Here is a 20,242-nt window from a genome sequence, read left to right on the forward strand (position 1 = left end):
ACAAGCCTCAGAGGGCTGAGAGAAAACTGCCTGTTCAGCTATCCAAAATCTTTACAGAAATTTTACAATAAATTAGAAAATTGTGATGCTCTCCTTACTAGCTAGGCTCCCCCTAGTTATTGGGCAGGGGTTTTCACCAAGGGGATTTTAAACTGCACAAACCTTTTTCTGGTGTCTGCAATCTGATACATTAGCCCCTTAGTGACCAGACCAAAATTTTCAAACATGACATGTGTCATTGTATGTGGCAATAACTCTTTCATGTTTCAACGTATACCTGTGATTTTAAGATGGTTTTTCCATCACACATTATATTTTATGATCATGGTAAATTTAGGTTGACATGTTTTGTGTTTATTTATAAAAATATCAGAAATGTGACAAATTTCTAAAAAAATAGCAAATTTTCAAACTCTGAATGATGATCCCTTTAATCCAGAGTCATACCACAGAAAATAGTTAACATTTCCCTCATGTCTGCCTTACATGAGCACCATCTGTAAAATGTTCTTTTATTTTGTTAGGATGTTAGAAACTTTAAAAATGTAGCAGCAATTTTTCATTTTTTCAAGGCAATTTACAAAAATTTTTTTTTTGGGACCTATTTAGCTTTGAAGTAACTTTGGGAGACCTATATATTGGAAACCACCCAAAAGTGATAACATTTTAAAAACAGCACCCCTCAACATAATAAACTACATGAAAGCAGTTTTGTATAACCCTTCAGGTGCTTTTCAGGAATTAATGCAAAGTGGCATGACCGGAAAGAAAAATGTTATTTTTACGACGTAAATGTTACCATCTTCTGAACAGGCCACTATAGCCGGCAGACCCAATGGCTATTACTTGACCATGGCAACTATCAGGACCACACAATCATGCTCTCAGTCTGCTGATGGGGTTAAAGAGGGAGCCCCCATACTGTTAACCATCTAAATGCTGAGGTCACTATTGACAGCAGCTTCTAAGGGTTAAATGGCTATGGTCGATGCAAACACTGATCGGGACTCATGCAGCAGGGTGTCCGCTATAGTGTACAGCTGGCAGCTGCTGCATTTTCACTCATCATGGGATACTATTCTCATATAACTCAGGTTACTTTTGAATCATATTGGTGGTCACTAAGGGGTTAACAATCTTTTGGTTACAGCTTGTTTCCTTGGAGACCGCCTGCCGCTGGTCGACAGCAGAATAATCCCAACCAGCTTACAAGGTAGACATCAGAGGTGATCAGTCTCCCAGGCAAAGAGCTGCATTAAAAAAAAGAAAAAAAAATACAAATTTTAAAAGTAGTAAATTGCAATAGTACTTCATTTTATAAGCACTATCTGACAATATACATCTATGATCTATGAAGATCGGAATAATTGTTTAAATTGCCCATTCACATTAGATCGTGGTCAGCGATCTCTCTTGGTCCCCCATACATGAGATGATGGTAAGCTTGATCTCCTGGTCCCCCATATACACGAGACCATGGTCAGTTATCTCTCCCAGTCCCCCCATACACAAGACCATGGTCAGCAATCTTTCCTGGTCTGCCATACACACGATACCATGGTCAGCGATCTCTTCTAGTCCTCAATATACAGGAGATCATTGTCATCTACCTCTCCTGGTCCTCCATTCACGAGACCATGGTCAGCGATCTCTCCTGGTCCCCCATACACACAAGACCATGGTCAGCAATCTCTCCTCATCCTCCATGCACAACATCATGATCAACGATCTCTCCTGGTCCCCCATACACATGAGATCACAGTCCGCTATCTCCCATACACATGAAATCATGGTCAGCTATCTCTCGGTCCCCCATACACATGAAATCGTGGTCAGCTATCTCTCATGGTCCACCATACACTTGAGATCATGAACAGCTATCATTCCCGGTCCCCCCATACACATGATATCATGCTCAGCTATATCTCGCGGTCCCCCATATATGTTATGATCCCATATACACATGAGATCGTGGCTAGTGATCTCTCCTGGTCCACCATACACATGAGATCGTGGTCAGCAATCTCTCCTGGTCCACCATACACGAGATCGTGGTCAGCAATCTCTCCAGGTCCACCATACACGAGATCGTGGTCAGCAATCTCTCATGGTCCACCATACATACACGAGATCGTGGTCAGCAATCTCTCATGGTCCACCATACATACACGAGATCGTGGTCAGCAATCTCTCATGGTCCACCATACATACACGAGATCGTGGTCAGCAATCTATCATGATCCACGATACACGTGAGAATACAGTCAGCTATATCTCACGGTCCCCCATACACGAGATCGTGGTCAGCAATCTCTCCTGGTCCACCATACACATGAGATCGTGGTCAGCAATCTCTCCTGGTCCACCATACACATGAGATCGTGGTCAGCAATCTCTCCTGGTCCACCATACACGAGATCGTGGTCAGCAATCTCTCATGGTCCACCATACACGAGATCGTGGTCAGCAATCTCTCATGGTCCACCATACATGAGATCGTGGTCAGCTATATCTCCCGGTCCCCCATACACGAGATCGTGGTCAGCAATCTCTCCTGGTCCCCCCATACACGAGATCGTGGTCAGCAATCTCTCCTGGTCCCCCCAAACACATGAGATCGTGGTCAGCAATCTCTCCTGGTCCCCCCATACACATGAGATCGTGGTCAGTAATCTCTCTTGTCCCCCCATACACATGAGATCGTGGTCAGCAATCTCTCCTGGTCCCCCCACACACGAGATCGTGGTCAGCAATCTCTCCTGTCCCCCCATACACATGAGATCGTGGTCAGCAATCTCTCTGGTCCCCCCATACACATGAGATAGTGGTCAGCAATCTCTCCTGGTCCCCCCATACACATGAGATCGTGGTCAGCAATCTCTCTGGTCCCCCCATACACATGAGATAGTGGTCAGCAATCTCTCCTGGTCCCCCCATACACATGAGATCGTGGTCAGCAATCTCTCCTGGTCCACCATACACGAGATCGTGGTCAGCAATCTCTCCTGGTCCACCATACACGAGATCGTGGTCAGCAATCTCTCATGGTCCACCATACACGAGATCGTGGTCAGCAATCTCTCATGGTCCACCATACACGAGATCGTGGTCAGCTATATCTCCCGGTCCCCCAAACACATGAGATCGTGGTCAGCAATCTCTCCTGGTCCACCATACTCATGAGATCATGGTCAGCAATCTCTCATGGTCCACGATACACGAGATCACAGTCAGCTATCTCTCATGGTCCACGATACACATGAGATCACAGTCAGCTATATTTCCCGGTCCCCCATACACACAAGATCGTGGTCAGCTAACTCTCATGGTCCACGATACACATGAGATTACAGTCAGCTATATCTTGCGGTCCCCCATACACGAGATCGTGGTCAGCAATCTCTCCTGTCCCCCCATACACATGAGATCGTGGTCAGCAATCTCTCCTGGTCCCCCCACACACGAGATCGTGGTCAGCAATCTCTCCTGGTCCCCCCCATACACATGAGATCGTGGTCAGCAATCTCTCCTGGTCCCCCCATACACATGAGATCGTGGACAGCAATCTCTCCTGTCCCCCCATACACATGAGATCGTGGACAGCAATCACTCCTGTCCCCCCATACACATGAGATCGTGGTCAGCAATCTCTCCTGTCCCCCCATACACACGAGATAGTGGTCAGCAATCTCTCCTGCTCCCCCCCATACACATGAGATCGTGATCAGCAATCTGTCCTGGTCCCCCCACACACGAGATCGTGATCAGCAATCTCTCCTGGTCCCCCCATACACGAGATCGTGATCAGCAAGATCTCCTGGACCCCCATACACATGAGCACTGTGTTCAGTAGAGCGTTCTTGTATTTTTAGTGTGAAAAGATGAGAAAGCCCCCTTTATACTACAGGTGATGAGGCTCAGGAATCTACTTGGTCTTGTTGATGAGGCCCAGGTATCAACTTTGGCCATCTAGTGAGACCCAGGAGCAAAAAAAAAAAGTTTCAGAATCCCTGGTTCTAATACAGGTCAGCCACTGCAGGGAAAAACTGGTGCAAATCTGCACTATATTGCATAGATTTAAAATCGTAAGTACACATCACCAATAAAAAAAGGCAGATATGTTTCAGACGTCGGTGTAACGGGTCTGGGAGGCGGAACCTCTGAGCAACTATACAAGGGGGCGGTCCTTGTAAGGAAGCGGGTGGCTCCCGGGGAAGACGGGCAGATAGTCACGGCAAGTGACAGGGACAGTCTCTGGGTAGAAGGGCAGGTAGTCACGGCAAGTGACAGGGACAGTCTCTGAGTAGAAGGACGGGTACTCACGGCAAGTGACAGGGACAGTCTCTGGGTAGAAGGACAGCAGGCAGGTGGCTGGTGAGCGCTCCCAGGTGAGCGGGCGAGAGTCTTTGGACAGGCAGGTGGTCACGGCAAGTGACGGCAGAGCCTCCAGGTAGGCTAGCAGGCAGGTAGCAGGTGAGCGCTCCCAGGTGAGCGGGCAAGAGTCTCTGGACGGGCAGGTGGTCACGGCAAGTGACGGCAGAGCCTCCAGGTAGGCTAGCAGACAGGTAGCAGGTGAGCGCTCCCAGGTGAGCGGGCAAGAGTCTCTGGACAGGCAGGTGGTCACGGCAAGTGACGGCAGAGCCTCCAGGTAGGCTAGCAGACAGGTAGCAGGTGAGCGCTCCCAGGTGAGCAGGCAAGAGTCTCTGGACGGGCAGGTGGTCACGGCAAGTGACGGCAGAGCCTCCAGGTAGGCTAGCAGACAGGTAGCAGGTGAGCGCTCCCAGGTGAGCAGGCAAGACTCTCTGGACGGGCAGGTGGTCACGGCAAGTGACAGCAGAGCCTCCAGGTAGGCTAGCAGGCAGGTAGCAGATGAGCGCTCCCAGGTGAGCAGGCAAGAGTCTCTGGACAGGCAGGTGGTCACGGCAAGTGACGGCAGAGCCTCCAGGTAGGCTAGCAGACAGGTAGCAGATGAGCGCTCCCAGGTGAGCAGGCAAGACTCTCTGGACAGGCGGGTGGTCACGGCAAGTGACGGCAGAGCCTCCAGGTAGGCTAGCAGACAGGTAGCAGGTGAGCGCTCCCAGGTGAGCAGGCAAGACTCTCTGGACGGGCAGGTGGTCACGGCAAGTGACAGCAGAGCCTCCAGGTAGGCTAGCAGACAGGTAGCAGATGAGCGCTCCCAGGTGAGCGGGCAGGCTGGTCCATAGACAGACTGACAGGTGTCGGAAGGCAGACCGTCGGACCGCAGGCTTGCAAGCAGGTAAACGGATATCAGGCAGGTATCAAGCAGGAATCTGGCAGGTGACTGGCAGGTAACTGGTAACAGGACCTGAGGGCTGAAGCAGAGTGAAGGCTTTGCAACAACATTGCTCGGGCACCTCCATTTTGGAGGAGGTGCCTTATATATGGTGAGGTCCTCCGGCCATTGGCCGGGGACTCCTTAGGACGGCGCGCGCGGCCCCTTTAAGAGAGGGGGAGCGCGCGCGCGCGCCCCCTAAGCACAGTGGCCGGGAAGCAGCGCGCGCTGCCAGCAGAGCGGGAGGATGACGCCGGGCACGGAGTGGAGAGGTGAGGGGAACAGCGTCCCTGCCTAGCAGGAGGCAGGGACGCCGACGCTACAGTCGGTCCTTTATCATTGCATACTAATAAATTAGCTTTCCACATATTTATGTAATTTCCTTTGTGGCCACATGCAAATTTCAACCAATCACAAACAAAGAAAAAAAATGAGAAAGCTATATTAGAACAGAACCATAGTTGTGGAATTTAATAATGATCTATAATATCATATCTAACATTCAAACCTTGTGGTATTCTTGTTTTAAAGTTATATATCCCCCATAACTCTCTATTCAGTAGTTTTCGTCTATGGTCTCCACCCGTTAAATACTCAATCAATTCCTGTAACTAAAGGAAGAGTCGGACAGCCGTATAACTCGGACAGGGATCACAACGCAATGCTGGGACTGGTAGGCAGCTCTCCCAACACGAGTGTAATAGCCGCATAGAAACACATACTGTCACACTCTGGTCGGGAGAACCATCGGCCAGTCCGAGCATTGCGTTGTTATCCTCATCAAACTTTTACCTAAGACCTTTGGTGCTAGCTGCATGAACTTCTGTACAATGACATGATACAGCCAGAATTATACATTAATAATTGCCACAGACAAATGTCTTCTTTATGCGTTGTTTTAACGGATCACATGTACATCATACATATTGAGCGCTGCAGGATGTCCATGTGATTAAATACACCAAGTATTTTGTATTTGATCACTTGTATGCAAACACTATGTAAATAAAAAAAAGTCATCAACGGTTACTAAAAAAAAAAATCATGCAATAAACACCTGTATCAATTACAATGAAAAATATGTAGTTTATTTAATCACATGTACACCCTGCAATATTTAATATGTAGGATGTACATGTGGTCTGTTACAAATCCACAGCAGCACAGGACTACTGGCATCATGGCATGGCTCCCATAAGCAGTTCAAGTACTGTGATCACTGCGGACAAATGCTGGCCACTTGCAAAGTCTGGGAGCACTGACGGATCAGAGCTGGATCAGCAGGGGAAATAAGTGGCGAGCATGGGGCTTCATTTTGTAACAATTGCAGCTTTTATTTTCATTTACTGTCACTTTAAAGTTCACTTTTCAGAAAGTAAGTATGACCATTACTAAATATAAATGCTGACAAAAATGGCTGCAACAACAAACAAAAAAAGGTCAGTATCTGGTAAAAAAAACAAAAAATAATTACCAAACCCTATTTACTCCAACTGGCATGTACCTGCGCCAGAAAAGTTACTTAATTAGGACTGGAGAAGCGTTACTTGGTTAAAAGGTACGCCAACTTTTCAGAAATTTTTAGGAGAGGCTATGCCACTTTTGAAGGGCTAGTCAATACTGTTGTGAAAATGCCAAAAGTAGCTACATTTTGTGCAACTTCGTGTTGCACAAAAATTTAGCGACATTTGAAGGTGCAAACTGGCAAAAACACCTTGGTAAATTATGTCTTATTTCTATTTTAAATAATAATAATACTTATTGGACTTGTAAGTTATTTACCTGGTATGAGATGTTCAGTTATTTGGGTATTGTGCTTTTAGGCGGGGTTCAGACTGCCATATTTCATGGTCCATATGTAGAAAGTCATGTCTGGACTGACTGCGGGTCTCATGACAAAAAAAATTACAACCTCATAAGCATATATCAGGCTGTAAGTTCAGCTCAGGCATTGGGGATTGCCTTATACTAATTTCTAGTGTTGAGCGCAAGTGCTCATTACTTGAGTTTGCCTAGGGTGCTCGGGTATGCACAGAGTATTGCGGGTGCTTGAGTGACATGTTTAAGTCCCCACAGCTGCATGTTTCACGGCTGTTAGCCACAAAACATGTAGGGATAGCCAGTGTTTGTCAGGCAATCCTTATATGTTTTGTGGCTGTCTAACACTTGCAAAGCATGAGGCCACGGGGACTCGAACAAGTCACTCGAGCACCAGTGATACTTGCTGCATACCCGAGCACGTTAGGCAAACTCCAGTAACGAGCACTTGTGCTCATCACTAATTTCCCTTTTAGCAGGAGTCACAAATGGTACTTGTGATGTGAGATTCTCGGAGTAAGAAGATGATTAAAGCATGGAAATCAAAAGTGACTTTCTTATTAGGGCGGATTTCCATGAAGCCGCTCCTGTGACTTGATTACTTCCATATATCTGAATGGAGTTGTTTCGGCAGCAAGGACAGGATTTCTGCAACCTTTAATTAAATAAATAGTAAAGTATCAGAAATCTCTGTATCCAACTCTGCCATGTGTAAATCCACCCCAATATGCATGCAGGTCCAATGCATTGGAAGCATTTGCCAAGAAGAGAAACACGTACAAGTGTTCAATAGAATAAACAAACTTTATTTTAACAGTATTACAGAAAGCAAAATATTCTTAATACAACTTGAAGCTGCTATAAATCTAATTTGGCATTTTAACTATACACGGTCAACTGTAAATCAAGACGGAGACAAACTCAATACACATTTTGCTAGTGGTAACCAAGGTGGGTGTAGTCGGTGGCAAGTACAGAAAGCACGGGATCTTCCTGCATGCCATAACCTGTAGAAATCATTACAAAGCATCAGTGTGACTATGCTTCTGACAGCTCTACCATGTACACATAGACGACAGCCAAGTGTTTAACATGTGAATTCAATAACAAGGGTCTAATAGAACACATTAACAAACAGCACAATATAGCCTGGAGCTGCCATATATATGTTTCCCCTTCTATGGGACAGATGTATCACCTGTCCTGGAATGTTTGTGTCAAAGTGGTCTTTCTCCAAAAGGGAGAGGCAGTGTTCATTGTCAGCTGGACAGAAATAAATGAACGCCATCTAGCTGGCTGCAGTCCCCTTTGCTGGTCCACTCCCCATCACGTAGCAATAAAAACCTCAGATACGTATAAAATGTTCACCGAGAAGTTCTGAAAATGAGGTTTAAAAAAAGCCGTATTGCGACTGTTTGATATCTCCCTCTTTTTTTTTGTCATATTGAACCTTTAAAACACAAGTATTGGTAGAAAAAAAACACCAATGAATGTGAATTGGAGACTAAGAAACGTGTACAAAAAAAAGGTTGTTCTCTAAACATTTAATTCACCTGAATATTCTGTAAATATGCAAATGGCCTCACAAGGAGGCTTCCATTAAGACAAGAGTTAAAAAAAAAAAATACAAAAAAAAAGTGGGAAAACTACATTAGTTACAAAGATTTCGGCATCCTCGGATTAGAGGTCTGTTTTGTTTCTTCTTTAAAAGGTTATTGTTCACAAACACAACAAAGACTTACAAAAATAGAAAGTAGTTGTGCAACCAAAACTCTTACTATAAAGCTATGAATGTTAGGAAGTGGTTATAAAAATTACACAAGCAGAAAGGAGTGGAGAGAGCAAGTCAGGTGTTAAGCTGAGGTTGTACGTTGGCATCATAACCTTCAGGTGTCCCGTCATGCTTGCTGAGCCTGGTCATATCTTGCAACATTAGCAGCAGGACATAGTTGTGTGGCTGAAATTCCTTCATACTGTAACCTTCTAGGACTTCACTCTGGAAAGATACAAGAATTCTGTAATGTAAGAAATAGCACAGGATAGAGAAGAATATCAAGTTTATAGCAAAGGAAGGCTATGACACTAGACTGATGCAAAGCCTAAAGCACACGCATCAATTTCCCTGTAGCTGCTACATATCACATACATACATAAGACCGAGGACCACTCAGGGACGAACAGCATAGATAGGAAATCCCACAAGGTAAGATAGTCTAATATGTTTGTTCAGGACAAGACATGCCATAAAACAGAACTTCATTCATTCCAAGATCTCAGCAAAGGATTTTTACTCAACTTCCCCGCAGGTTACAATTAGAGCAGCCAGCGTAAATGAAAAAATGCCCTTTACAGCCCAGGGCCGAGTATACAAAACAAGAAAGATACAGAAAATAATGGGATTATGAAGTTCTCCATAAGCAGAGGAGAAAACCAGATAGAACAAATGACCTGGGATTTCATGTCATCTTATACATATCTTCACTTCTCCGGTCATAGTTTCTTGGTTTACAATAAATCTCTATAAATGACTATCATTAAGTTCTTCATTCATTTGTGTATACATACTTCAGTACATTCATTTTTTTTTTTTAATCACATCTTTAGAAATCTACTACTATTCAACATAGTACTATGGTTGTGGTTTACAGGATGTATATGAGTTGACAGGTTCCTGTAAAGTAGAACAGGAGATAATTGTCAATATATCACACAGAATAAAAGACGTTTTTATAATAACAACAACAACAACAACAACAAAACCTTGTCGACAGCTGCTGGCCCAGTCGCTGGTCCACCAGGATGTGGAGTACCAAGGCTCTAACACAGTAATGATTCCAAAGGTCCAGCAGAAGACAAATCTACTTTTACAGGGAATCTGTCACCATGCTTTTACCACCCAATCTGGGAGCAAGATAACAGCGAGAGAGACACTGATTCCAGCGATGTGTCACTTACTGGGCTGCTTGCTGTACTTTTGCTAAAATCACTATTTTATCAGCAGGAGATTGTCACTAGATTAGTAAGCCAAGTAGTCTTCCATATTCATGAGCTCTGCATAACCCCCCCCCCACACACACACACACACCACTGATTGGGACCTTTCTGTGGACACTGGGCAAAGGCAGAAAGCAGCCAGTGATGTGGGTGGGATTATATATCGCTCAGCATTAGGCAATTTTAAAAACTTCAGCAAGCAGCCTAATAAGTGATACATCATTGAAATCATCGTCTTTGCCTCTACATTTTGATACTGCATTTGACACAGTGTCATAAAATCTCAGTACATAAAATAACGGAAATGGGACTAGGGGAAAATGTGTGTAACTGTGTTAACAACTGACTCAGTGATAGGAAACAGTTTTTATTAATGGAATACACTCCGATTGGGTCAAAATTAACAGTACAGTACCACAGAGGTTAGTATTGGGCCCTTTTCTTTTTAACATATTAAATGTCCTCGCAGGGTTCCTACGGAGTAGAATTGCAATATTTGCAGATGATACTAAACTCTGCAAGGTAATAAACACAGAGGCTAATTTAATATTACAGAGAGATTTATGTAAGCTAGAGGCTTTGGCTGAGAAATGACAATTGATGTTTAATGTACATCAGTGTTCCCAGCTCTGATCCTCAATGCCCACCAACAGGTCATGTTTTCAGGATTTCCTTAGTATTGCTCAGGTGATAATTGCATCACCAGCACAGGCAATAATTCCATCACCTGTGCAATACTAAGGAAATCCTGAAAACATGACCTGTTGGTGGGCCTTGAGGACTGGACTTGGGGAACACTCATGTAGATAAATGTAAGGTCTTGTACTTGGGCAAAGGAAATGAAATGTATAATTATGAGCTACATGGTAAAACTGTCACTGAGAGGGACTTTGGTGTATGGATGGAGGGCTTACTTAACTTTAGTGACCAGTGCTAGGCAGCTGCTGCTAAGGCAAATAAAATAACGGGATGCATTAAAAGAGGCATAGATGCTTATTACAAGAACATAGTTTTGCCTCTATACAAGTCACTAGTAAGGCCACACTTCTAATACTGTGTACAATTCTGGTCTCCGGTGTATAAGAAAGACATAGCTGAACTAGAGCGGGTGCAGAGAAAGCGACCAAGGTTATTAAGGGAATAGGTGAACTGCAATACCAAGATAGGTTGTTAAATTTCAGGTTATTCAGTTTGGAAAAACTAAGACTAAGGGGTGATCTTATTACAATGTATAAATATATGAGGGGGTAGTACAGAGATCTCTCTAAAGATCTTTTTACACCCAGGCCAGCAATGACGACCAAGGGGACATCCTCATCAATCGCAGATTCTTTACTGTAAGAGCAGTGAGACTATGGAACCTCTGCAACATGATGTTGTAATGGTTGATTATTCACTACAAAAAGGTCAAGGGGGCCTAAATGCCTTTCTTGAAAAATATAACATTTTAGGTTAGGAGTACTAGATTCTGTGACGGGACATTGATCCAGGGAACTAGTCTGATCCCACCCCTAATATTAGCAACTTCCTTTGGATCATGTTAGGTAATTGGTTGAACTCGATGGACTTATGTCTAGCTAAGGGGTAGCGACAACCTCGTAACAGAATCCCTTGAAAGAGGTCTTTGGATCTACTTACCACTAGGGTCTATTTCTTATCGGATGATTTACAATATTAAAATTTATTGATACTTCTTAAATGATACAATTAAAATAGATGTCAACAGGTTTTTTTTATATAGAAGTGTGTGCTCTCAAACTCATTTTCTCTGTTAGGGCCTATGATCCTTCAGTGTAACACTGCTCCTTCCCCCCACCCACCTATATCAGTGCACGAGTACAATTGCTAAAAAACCTACATGGAATAAGCAGAGAGAAAATCTAACCTCTATATTAGCTATGCTCATATGTGGAACAAAAAACAGACCATGTTCCAACCAGAGAGCTTTTATCTTGCAATGACAGATGAATAGTAATCACAGGAAGTTTAGGTAGAAAGCACAGTACTGCGCTAGGCCTGACAGGTCTGCTAAGAACAACTTTACAAGCACGTACATTTTGTGGTGGGGTGAGAGGATGAAATGAAAGGTCCATCATTTTGACAACAAACTGTCAGGGAAGTACTATAACAAATACTTTGCCAAATGAAGGCTTAAGACAGTAATTTGGGTAAAGGACTCGCAGCTGTAATTGTTAGTATGTCTCGCTGTCAGACAAATTGCATAAGCACAGTAAAATATCTGTTTACATCCAGAATCTAAAAATCCCCTTTCAGGGATGTTCAGCTACGCCGGCAGTAAATACAGAGCCATAAACAGACAAGGCGTTTACTAAAATTTGAGTCAGGGTTCTGGAAAACTGACAGCTATTTATCAGAAAGACCCAGATGGCTATAACCTAACAATAACACACTAGGAACATGTACCAAGATACTGCTCTCTATATTTCACAGGACGCAGCAAGCACTCAGATGGAAAGCCAAATGGTACAAAACAGGAGGGGAACAACATTCAGTCAGTCCAGAATCAGGGCTGGAGTTTTTCTTCTATGTAATAATGTCTTTTCTTTTTAATTTGGCGATCCAAAATTCTAACTTGGACCCTGAATTTTCCTTTATGACAAGCGAGCGTCTCTCTCTCTCTCTCTCTCTCTCCCAAAACCATATAGCTACAGCGAGCGTGCGAGAAAGAGAGAGAAAGAGAGAGAAAGAGAGAGAAAGAGAGAGAAAGAGAGAAAGAAAGTGAGAAAGAAAGTGAGAAAGAAAGTGAGAAAGAAAGTGAGAAAGAGAGAAAGAAAGAGAGAAAGAAAGAGGGAAAGAAAGAGGGAAAGAAAGAGGGAAAGAAAGAGGGAAAGAAAGAGGGAAAGAAAGAGGGAAAGAAAGAGGGAAAGAAAGAGAGAAAGAAAGAGGGAAAGAAAGAGGGAAAGAAAGAGAGAGAAAAAGAAAGAAAGAAAGAGAGAAAGACAGAGAAAGACAGAGAGAGAAAGAGAGAGAAAGAGAGAGAAAGAGAGAGAAAGAGAGAGAAAGAGAGAGAAAGAGAGAGAAAGAGAGAGAAAGAGAGAGAAAGAGAGAGAGAGAGAAAGAGAAAGAGAGAGAAAGAGAGAGAGAGAGAAAGAGAGAGAGAGAGAAAGAGAGAGAGAGAGAGAGAAAGAGAGAGAGAAAGAGAGAAAGAGAGAGAAAGAGAGAGAAAGAGAGAAAGAAAGAAAGAGAAAGAAAGAGAAAGAGAAAGAAAGAGAAAGAGAAAGAAAGAGAGAAAGAGAAAGAAAGAGAGAAAGAAAAAGAAAGAAAGAGAAAGAAAGAGAGAAAGAAAGAGAAAGAAGGAGAAAGGAGAAAGAAGGAGAAAGGAGAAAGAAGGAGAAAGAAGGAGAAAGAAGGAGAAAGAAGGAGAAAGAAGGAGAAAGAAGGAGAAAGAAGGAGAAAGAAGGAGAAAGAAGGAGAAAGAAGGAGAAAGAAGGAGAAAGAAGGAGAAAGAAGGAGAAAGAAAAAATAGAGAAGGAAAGAGGGAAAAAGAAAAAAGTGAAAGAGAAAAACAGGAAAAAAACAAAGAGAAAAAGAGAAATAAAGAAAGAAAAAGAAAGAAAGAACGAGAGAGAGACAGAGACAAAGAGAGAGAGACAGAGAGAGAGAGACAAAGAGAGAGAGACAAGAGAGAGAGACAAAAGAGAGAGAGAGAGACAAGAGAGAGAGACAAAAGAGAGAGAGAGAGACAAAGAGAGAGAGAGACAAAAGAGAGAGAGAGAGAGACAAAGAGAGAGAGAGAGACAAAGAAAGAGAGAGAGAGAAAGAAAGAAAGAAAGAGAGAGAGAGAGAAAGAACGGTGAAAAACTATATTCACCTTCCAGACTGGTGCGGCTCATCCATACACAGCGCTGCGTCCCCCGCCAGCCTCCTGGGATAAGCCCCATTTTTTCAGCTGATTGGCTGCAGTGCTCATGTGGTCCCAGGAGACTGATGGAGAATGCAGCACTGAATATAGAGGCACAGGGTCGCTTGGGAGTAAAGTATAATTTTTTTTCATTAATAAGGGGAGTAGTGGACAACAGTTTTAAAGGACAATCTCTGAGTCTTAGAAACAAAACTATGGCATTAAACATTCAACTCCAATCATATGAATCAAACATTGGGCAGTCGGCACTCACTGGTCAGCTTCTACAGTGACTACGGGGGTGAAATACTGGATAATTTTGCAGCAATGATCATTGTAGATATTTGATTGAGAAGATATCACTTCTTCACCAAACAATGTATATTTACAGCTGTACAAACAAGGCCTGTACACAATATTATTATGCGGCAAGTCATTATCATAATCTTCATTTACTATCACATATACAAATTTGTAAGTACACTTGGTATCAAGGGCAGCATGTAATTCATTCATCATAAAATACTAAACCTTAAAATAATCTGAAATCTCTTCATTACTTATAAATGACCATACCTGGAAATAAAAGGTAAACTAGTATGAAGAAAGCATATATGAATCTACTACACGGTGTATACAAAGTGTCCGCCAACGGACAGTACTAATTACAGATCTCATGTGATTTGCTGCCACCTACTGGTGAAAATAGAAATCTACAAGTGGTCTATGAAAGTCGATGTCTGTTGTATTTTATGGTCATGTCTATCTTCATTGTATACACATAATAGGTTATTAAATTCCAAGAAATTGGCAAAAATGGATTAACTTTTTAATCCTGGACAACAAGTGTTGGAATGACTTTCCTTGGCAAGATTATAATTGCAGGTGATGGATGATGATTTCGATTTTGGTGAAACTCTAGAAATATTTGGACTTTCTATTTTTCACATATGGGAAACTAAAAGGTAGAATTTCGCCCGCATCAGTGGCAAGTCATATTCTATGTAGGCCACCACTCATAGCCCTATACTTCTCCAAAGTGTGAGGAGTTGGATGGATTAGAAGATAGACACACCAAGGGTTTCCCACGTATTTGTATCAGACACATTTACTAGAATTTATCTAGTTACCTAGGGGTTCAATTAATAATTCCTCCTCTTTAGTGATAATGTACGCGAGACAATGGCAATGAGACACCTCACAAAGCTTGCCAGACTTTTATTTTATATATATATATATATATATATATATATATATATATATATATATATATATATATATATATATATATATATATATATATATATATATATATTTAGCTGCTACTGTAAAACGCTGCGTTCCCTCCACCCCTCTTAAACAGACCAAAAAAACAGAAAAAACCCTCAATGTGAACAATCTCCACCAGAGGACAGCCACAGGTTTAATAGCTACCTGATGTTTTCATTTTTCCTATAAATCAACAATACAAGTGAAGATAAGAAACTGTGGGTTTCTCCTTGTGGAGGCCACCTAGTAAGTGTAGGGAGACTTGTAGGCCATGCAATACTTCACTGGGAAATTAAACTCCATTATAGATCTTTATTCGAGAAATCTGCTTCTTTCTCCTCTTGGACCGATTCGTCACTGTGAATTAACTGCTTTTCAGTTAAAGTATGGTGCTCATCTTCTTTCTTCACGAGCGCACTTCTTTCCCCTGCTTGCTGAAAGCAGTGTGCTCCAGAAGTTAGTCAGTGATTGACAGCTTGGACTCGGGCCATGGTCGCACTGCCGTTCCCAACTGTGCACATGTCCAAGCTGCTAGCAAAGGAAGCTTTGCCTCTGCAATGGTGGATGAGCGCCTGCTAGCTCCATGCAAACCCAAGACATGCCAGCTCGTGGTTTGCTTTTTTTTCAAGGTGTTTTCAATTTTCCTCAATTTTAAGAAGTTGAGACAACCCCTTTAACCTGTCCAGGAATTTTATTTTTTATTTCTTATGGGCCTAATAACGAACAGGCAGGTAGCTGCTAACACAAGCAACTACCTGCCTGTTCTACCGGGCGCCGGCTCAGAGCGTTCGATGAATCCAACAAAGCAGCTGCTCCTCTTCTGGGCTGCTCTGCCGACAGAGCGTGACTGCCAACATCACCTGCCTGTTAGTTCTCAGTAGTTCTTCGTAGTAAAAAAATATTAATCCTGGAAAACCTCTTCAAGGATGGGGCTCAACTTGGCCTTTACCACCAAACAACCTTTTACATTGCCATATGAGGGCGTCTTTGCAGGAAGAGCTCTATTTGGCAAAGGGACCATTTTGGAGTACATATAACTTATTACCCAACATTTATTAACTCTTTATGGGAAGAAATTTAAAAAAAAAACGGAATTAGTTAAACTGTATATTTATGTGCTTTATGTTTTATTAGTTTGTGTGTAGCCAAGTCATATTCTGAGACTCCAATCTTTTACAATTTTCCACCAACAGAGATGTTTAAAGGCTTATTTTATGTGCAGCATTATGTCGTTTCTACTGGTGCCATTTTGGTGTACAGTGCATATGGCTTTTTGATCACTTTTTCATACACTTTTTGGAAGGTGGAATGATTTAATATATATATATCAATTTTGGATTTATTGTTTTAAAATACAATTTATCACTCAGTGTAACTGACATGTTATTTTTATTCTGTGGGTTGATACGATGACAAAACCAAATTTATGTAGCTTTTCTTAGGATTTACTACTATGCACAAAAATAGAATTAAAAAATATATGTTTTTGGTCACCATATATATGAAATCCATGTTTTGTTTGTTTTTTAATTGTCCATAGACAGATGTGGGAGGGCTAATTTTTTATGGCACAAGCTCTAGTTTTCACTGTTACCACTTTTGGGTACATAAGATTTCCTTGTCACTTTATTCCATTTTTTGGTAGGAGAAAAACAAAAACTGCAATTCTGGTATTGTTTTTTTGTATTTTTCTGCCATTCACCGTGAGAGATAAATAATTATATAGGTTTATAGTATGGCTTGATATGATTATGCTGTTAACTAATGTTACTCAATTTATGTACCACTGCAACTTTTGTACACAAAAAAAATGATTATATATATAGATATATAGATATATATAGAACATTTTGGAATGCTTAACTTTTTCATTTTTCGGTTTACAGGGCTTGTTTTTTAGTGTAATGAGCTGTAATTTGGGATACATATCACTTTTTGATCACTTATTTCATTGTGAATCATGATGGGAAAAAAAAATGTCAATATTGGCATTTTTCCCATGTTGGCCCTGATCCATCATAACCAGCATTGTTCACGCTGGTCTTGATGAGGTGTGGTGTAATCAGACTAAAAGGCACAATAGATCTTAATAGATCAGGCATATTCTAAAAGTGGTGTGCACCTTGCCCCAAATCTTAGACTGGACTAAGATCTGCAGCGTAAAAAAATTATATGCATACCCCGGCAGAATTTTTCCTTTCTTGGCCTTGTTTCAGAGAATATGAATGATAACAAAAAAAACTTTTTCTCCACTCATGGTTATTGGTTGGGTGAAGCCATTTACTATTGTGTTTTCTCTTTTTAAATCTTAATGACAACCAAAAACATCCAAATGACCCTGATCAAAAGTTTACATACCCCAGTCTTAAAGTGTATTGCCCCCTCTAACATCAATGACAGCTTGAAGTCCTTTGTGGTAGTTTTGGATGAGGTTCTTTAACATGTTCCCGACGGCCCACTGTACATAAACGTCCGCGCTGCCTGGGCTCTGTGCAGCGCAGACGTTTAAAAACGGTGGGTGGTCTCGCAGCGCTCCGGACCCCCAGGGTCCTGCAAGCGCTGCGATTCCGCTGCAGAGCGTTAGCTCTGACAGGGGACATCATCGGGACCTGATTGGATCAGGTCCCAGTGATGTTAACCCTTTGCTGTCTTCTATATGCTGCGATCTATAGTGATCGCGGCATATAGGAGACAGCAGGAGGAGAGGGGGTCGTCTTACTTACCTCCGATTCCTTCCAGGACCTGGGGTTGCTATGGCAGCTGGAGGTCACATGACCGCCTCCAGCTCGCCATGTATGGTGTCCTGTCTGGCTCAGCCTGCAAGCTGAGCCAGACAGGAGACTGTGACTGAAACAGGGAAGATCTCATGTAATGTAATGTAATGTAATGTAATGTAATATATGTCTATTACATTACATGAGATCAGTGATCAGAAAAATAAAAATTAATGTCCCATACAGGGACTAAGTAAAAATGTAAAAAAAAGTAAAAAAAAAAAGTTGATAAACTGTTAAAAAAAAAAATAAATCACAAAATAAATAAAAATAAATAAATAAAATATTAAACCAATAAATCCGTATATTTTTACAAAACCAAAAAAAGAACACATATTTGGTATCGCCGCGTCCAAAACAACCCGAGCTATAAAACTGTCACACTAATTAACTCCTTCTGTGCACACTGTAATAAAAATAAATAAAAAACGGAGCAAAAAAAATGCTTTTTCATCATATCGCCAAACAAAAAGTGGAAAAAAATGTGATCAAAAAGCAAAATAGAAATAAAAATGTTACCGCTGAAAACGTCATCTTGTTCCGCAAAAAACAAGCCGCCATACAGCTCCATCAGCCGAAAAATAAAAAAGTTATAGTGCTCAGAAAGCAATGCAAAAAAAATATTTTTTTCTATAAATTTGTTTTATTGTGTAAAAGCGCCAAAACATAAAAAAATATACAGTAAGTGTAGTATCGCTGTAAACGTACTGACCCGAAGAATAACGCTGCCTGATCACTTTTACCACACGCAGAACGGCATAAAAAAAAAAACTCAAAAAACAATTCCTGAATTGGTTTTTGTTAATTTTACCTCCCAAAAAACGGAATAGAAAGCGATCAAAAAAGGTCACGTACCCAAAAATGGTACCAATAAAAATATCAACTCGTCCCGCAAAAACCAAGCCATCACATGACTGTCGGCCGAAATATGGAAAAATTATAGCTCTCAAAATATGGTGATGCAAAAACTAGATTTTGCAAAAAAAAGCGTCTTTTAGTGTGTGACAGCTGTCAGTCATAAAAACTCGATATAAATCTGGTATCTCTGTAATCGCACCGACCCGAAGAATAAAGTAATCTAATCAGTTATATCACACGAGGAACGGCGTAAAAAAATAAATAAAACCAATTCTTCACCTGCTACTGATTTGTTTATTATGTCTCCGAAAGATCGCAGTAAGGCTCTGCTCACATTTATCTTGCGCTCTGCGCTGAGCACTTACACCAGAGTTTCCGTGTAAATCTCTGAAATACGTAATTCAGCCAGAACCCATGACGGAAGATTCCCTGTAATGAGGCAGATATAGGCCACTGTGGATGCCGTCTGGCCTGGGATCCCACGGTGTCATTTGTTTTAGGCGTGCATAAAAGTGCGGTTGGCAACGGTTTTGTGCACTTCTGAAAAAAAGGACACCGCTAAACAGAGGCCAGATGGAGTCCAGAGTAACTCTGCTGCCTCATAACAGTGAATGGATCCCGCAGGGGTTTCATCTGAATTACATCACTTGGAAATTTAGATGGAAACCCCGATGTAAGTGCTCAGCCTAGAGCGCCGGATAAATGTTACGTAAAATGTTCCCAATAAAAGCTTCAACTCAGTCCTCAAAAAAAGCTAGTCCCCACTCAGGTCCATCATCTGTTAAAAATATAAGGGACTTCCAAGTTACTGGTAGCAGAAAGGCTCTGGAAAAGCGAAATGGCTGAGCGGTACGATACAGCCACATATGGGGTATTGCCACTTTTAGAAGAAATTGTGTGACATTTCGGCACCATTTTTACCCGTTGCCCTGTGTGAAAATGTAAAATCTGAGGGTAAAACATTTTTTTGTGGTAAAAATATAAATATGTTTTCTTCACTGCCCAGTGGTATAAATTTAAAAATTAAAAAATACTCACTACTTCCCTAGATGAATTCCTTGAGAGGTGTAGTTTACAAAATGGGGTCACTTGTGGGGGTTTCTGCTGTTTCGGCATGTCAGCAACTCTTCAAATGTGACATGGTGTCTGCCACCTATCCCAGCCAACATAGCGCTCCTTTCTCTTCCGAACCCTGCCGTACACCAAAGCAGTGGTTTTCCCCCACATATGGGGTATCGGCGTACTCAGGAGAAATTGCACAACAAATTTCATGGTGCAATTTATCCTATTACCCTTATGATAATGCAAAATTAAGGGATGAAAAACAGTTTTGTGGGAAAAATTAGAAAATTTTATTTTTACAGCTCAATATTA

General features: G+C 41.8%; 1 protein-coding gene across 20 annotated transcripts in view; it reads right to left on the minus strand.

The window, feature by feature from the left end:
• Positions 1–7,896: 7,896 nt before the first annotated feature.
• Positions 7,897–20,242, minus strand: part of EPB41L2 (erythrocyte membrane protein band 4.1 like 2) — a 178,286-nt gene continuing 165,940 nt past the window's right edge. For all 20 annotated transcript variants that reach the window (XM_073671227.1, XM_073671226.1, XM_073671232.1 and 17 more), the window contains one exon: positions 7,897–9,107. The gene's annotated coding sequence lies outside the window, so the exon portion shown is untranslated. The remainder of the gene's footprint in view (positions 9,108–20,242) is intronic.

This window comes from Phyllobates terribilis, unplaced genomic scaffold, assembly GCF_046119375.1.
Source record: "Phyllobates terribilis strain yellow unplaced genomic scaffold, ASM4611937v1 Scaffold_3__8_contigs__length_932513732, whole genome shotgun sequence".
NCBI lineage: Eukaryota > Metazoa > Chordata > Amphibia > Anura > Dendrobatidae > Phyllobates > Phyllobates terribilis.